The sequence below is a fragment of the Galeopterus variegatus genome, unplaced genomic scaffold (genome assembly GCF_000696425.1).
Source record: "Galeopterus variegatus unplaced genomic scaffold, G_variegatus-3.0.2 Scaffold9718, whole genome shotgun sequence".
NCBI lineage: Eukaryota > Metazoa > Chordata > Mammalia > Dermoptera > Cynocephalidae > Galeopterus > Galeopterus variegatus.
Genome location: NW_007735829.1, coordinates 36,506 through 40,600, shown reverse-complemented (window position 1 = coordinate 40,600; position 4,095 = coordinate 36,506).

Here is a 4,095-nt window from a genome sequence, read left to right as displayed (position 1 = left end):
CGCTTGGAAGTCCCCGAGGACGGCCGGCCCAGTCTGGCTGGCGACGAGGGGGCTCTGGCTCTGCCTGGTTTACCGGGCGATGCCCGCGGGCAGGTCCCGGGCTCCCCCGTGGAACCGGTCGCCGCGGAAGCCTCGGAAGTCCGAGTCCGGAGGGGGTGCCGCAAGGGCGCGGGCTTGCCCCTGTCTTTTGCGGGGACAAGGCGAGAGAGAGGCTGGGCATGGAAAAGGTGCAGATCGGGGAGTGGACTGCTCCGCCTTTGTGAGGATGCGCAAGGCCAACTTCCAAAGTGGAATTATCGGGCTGCTGGGTGGAGCCCCAGGGTGGGAGCCAAGGGAGGTGTGGCCTTTGCCCCCCCCAGACACACAGTCCCCTCCCCTCTGTGGCCAAGGTGGTCCCTGAGGCGGAATCACGGGGCATCTGGCCCTCAATCAGGCAGGAAGGTGCCCACTCTCCTTTGGCTCCTGACACAGGGGTCCTCATAAGCCCTCCGTACCCCCCTCCAAGATAAGCGAGAGCCCTTCCTTCCCCCACCTGCCTCAGAGTCTGGGTCTCCCTGGGGGACCCTCCTCCTTGCTCCAGGAACCTACAAAGGACCCCTTTGACCTGGCCCACCTCAGCCTCAGCCGCCCTGGCTCCCTGGATGCCCTCCCGCCCTCAAACCCACTGCCCTGCTTTGTCCTCCTAGTGGCCTCCCGCATCCTGCCTTGGGAGCTAAGAGCTGGAGACCCCCCGGGAGGCCGGTGACCCAGCCCACGACCTCGGGAGCTTTAAAGGGTGTGGCCACCGGTGCTGAGGAAGGAGCACTGAGGAGCCAGGAGCCAGCTCAGACCTATTGGGGGTCAGCAAGCACGGATCAAGTGGGTCTTGAAGGAACTCCTAGGAACCGATGGGACCCCTGAGGAGGCCCACGTCGTCAGGGCAGGATGGGAGCAGGCGTGGGCAGTCAGGGCAGAGATTTGGAGGGAAGAAGTCAGAGACTAGAGGACAGGGAGACTGTGCCCCCTTCCTGCCAACTCCTGATGCCCCCCTTCTCACCCTCTGTAGTGGGTTGAATGGTGCCCCTCCAAAGTAATGTCCATATCCTAATACCCTGCAACCTGTGAATGGGGCTTTGTATGGGAAAAGGGCCTTTGCAGATGTGATTAAGTGAAGGATCTTGAAATGAGAACATCCCAGATTACCCTGGGTGGGCCCTAAATCCAATGACCAGTGTCCTTATCAGTGACAGCAGAGAGACATAGACACACAGAGGAGACGGCCACATGAAGACAGGGCAGAGATCAGAGTGTTGTGGCCACAAGCCAAGGGACGTCGGTAGCCCCCAAAACTGGAAGAGGCAGGAAGGGTCCTCCCCAGAGCCTCCATAGGGAATGTGGCCCCACCAGCCTTGATCTCAGACTTCTGGCCTCCAGGACCGTGAGAAAATTTCTGTCGTTTTAAGCCACCTGGTTTGTGGGCATTTGTTAAAGCAGCCCCAGGACACTCAGAGACCTGCCTTCCCTAGTCGGAGAATGCTGCCCTGTCTGTCCCTCCCCCACCTCTGGGAGTCTGACTCCCTTGTTCTCACCCACCCAACCCCTCCACCTGTCCCATACCAGCCTCCCTCAGGCATTCACCTGGCTTTGGAGACTCCCTGCTGCCAGTGGGGTGGGGCAGGGCAGCCCCCCCCCCGCCCCAACCCCCCATCCCCCAGGAGAGGTTGGCCTGGGTTGGATGGAAATGAGGGAGGTGCCAGCCCAGCTTCACCCCCCTGTGAGTGCTGGGAGCAGGCACACCACATCTTTGCCTGTCTGTGCCTTCAAGGGCAGGAGCAGCATGTGCCAGCACACACCAGGAACCCAGCAGGGGCCTCAGTTTGCAGGTCTGTGTGTGAACACTGGCACTATCATGTGAGAGGTGGTAGGTGGGTGACTTGTCAGTGTGCCTCGGAGATAACAGTACTGATGTGTGGAGGTGCACAGGGGAGGTGTCTGTGCCTGCTGGTGTGTGAGCAGGTGTTGTGGGGGGGGTCATCAGTAGGTTGGAGGTATAGATATGCACCTACGCTCTCAAGTTGCCACCTATGCTCAGTTTGGGCCAGTCTGACTCCCTGGGCAGCTCCCTGGGGACACTTCTGATTCCTGAGCATGGTTGGCATGGCCGGGTAGGTTGTGCACTGCCCAAGGATGCTTGCTGACAAAGTGTTCTTCAAGTCTCATCATGGGTGCCTGTGTTTATTATGACAACTGGCAGCAGCCCCCAGGCCCCTCTCCAAATGGGCTCTAAGTTGACCGTAGTCTGCCTGCCCTCTTCCTTCCCAGGTGCTTCAGCTTGTGTGTCTGCAGGTAACCCTATATCTAATAGTCTTGAGCAAGTGGGAATGTACACACAGAAGGGTCGGCACATGCAAAGCTTCAGGCTGGGGTGGGGAGGAGGCTGGCGCAGGGTGGGGGGTGGCACCCCAGCCTCTATTTACTATGCTGGACCCCACCTAAAGCACTCTCCCTGTGCTCACCCATTCAGTCCTCACAGATGACATAAGAGGTAGGTATGATCATCAACATCCCTATTTTACAATCAAGGACACTGAGGCACAAAGAGTCGAGAAATTTGCCTGAGGTCAGAAGTCAAACTCAAAAGAGCCTGGGTTCAGGTGCCTGACCTGGATGACACTTGTGCCACCCACCATCCTCCTGATCCTGCCCCTCTAGCGAGGGGCTGCTCCAGAGCCCCCCTCTCTCTGGCACCATGCACTTGCTCTTCCTTCCTGCAGGGCCCTTTCCCGAGCTCATAGCGTGTTGTTACCTGTATTAGTCCGTTTATGTTGCTTATGACAAAACACATGGAACTCGGTAATTTATAAAGAAAATGACATTTATTGCTTATAGTTTCTGAGGCTGGGAAGTCCAAAGTCCATCTGGTGGTGGCGACAGTGGCCCAGGGGTCGCACACTGCAAGATGGTGGAGCAGAGAGAGAGAGAAACAGACAGACTCTCCTCTTCTTTTAAAGCCCTCAGTACCACGCCCCTGACCACCATTATTAATCCATTCACTCCTGCACGGTCCTGCAATCCAGTCACCTCTTCAAGGATCCACCTTTCAACTACCATAATAGGATTTCCCACCCTCTTAACAGTTACAGTGGGGACCAAGTTTCTATTAAATAAAACTTGGGGGACACAATTCAAGCTTCAGGGAGTTTGGGGGGACACAATTCAATCCACTACATAACCTCTCCCAACGCCAACAGAAAAACAAAACCCTCGGCTACCTCCAGTTTCTTCCCCCACTTTGCAGCAAAATGACTTGGAAGAGCTGTTGGTGCTCACTGTCCCTGCTTGTCCTCCCGGTCTCTCTGCACTCCCCCGTCAGCCCCTGCCCCCAGGGCTGCCACCCTCAACACTGGGACCCTCTCACTCCAGCCAGGCCCCCTCTCCTACACGCCTCACAGGAAGCCCCTCTCCTGGTTTTTCTCCAGACCCCCCTCCCCACGCTCCTTCTTGCTCTCTTGCAGATTCCCGACCTCGAGGTTGGAGGCCTGGGGTTCAGGCCCCGGTCCCCCGCCGCCCCCTGCACGCCGCAATGTTCCCGCATTTCCATCTGCATGCGGCCTCTGCTCATGTAACATCTCCTCTGGCGCGTTCCGTCCCCAGGGGCCCCCCAAGCCTCCCCAGCCCCCGAGTGGGCTCCCGTCTCCCCGGTCTCACTGTCCTCGCACCTCACACTCGAGCCCTCCGTACGCCCTGCCCGCCCTGTCTCCGGAATCTTCCCGGAACCCATCAGTGCCCACAGCTGCGCTGCCCTCGCCTGGGCCCGAGCCACCGCGGCCGCTTCACGGTGCGCTCTCCCGCCGCGGCCCGAGGGGCCGTGTGAGCCAGCGCCTGCCCCTGCTCGAGGCCCCGGTGCCCTGGCCCCGCCCTGCTCTGTCTTTTTATTAGAGAGCCCATCGCCCTCCCACGGCTCACGTAGTTTGGTATCGACGGTGCTCCCGCTGGCCCCGCACCCCGAAGGGCCCGCGCACGCCGGGCTCCATCAGTGTCTGGCCGCGCATGGAAAGACGCGTCGTGGGGGAGCCAGGAGGCCCCGGGCCCGCGCCCTAAACGCTCGGCCCGGGG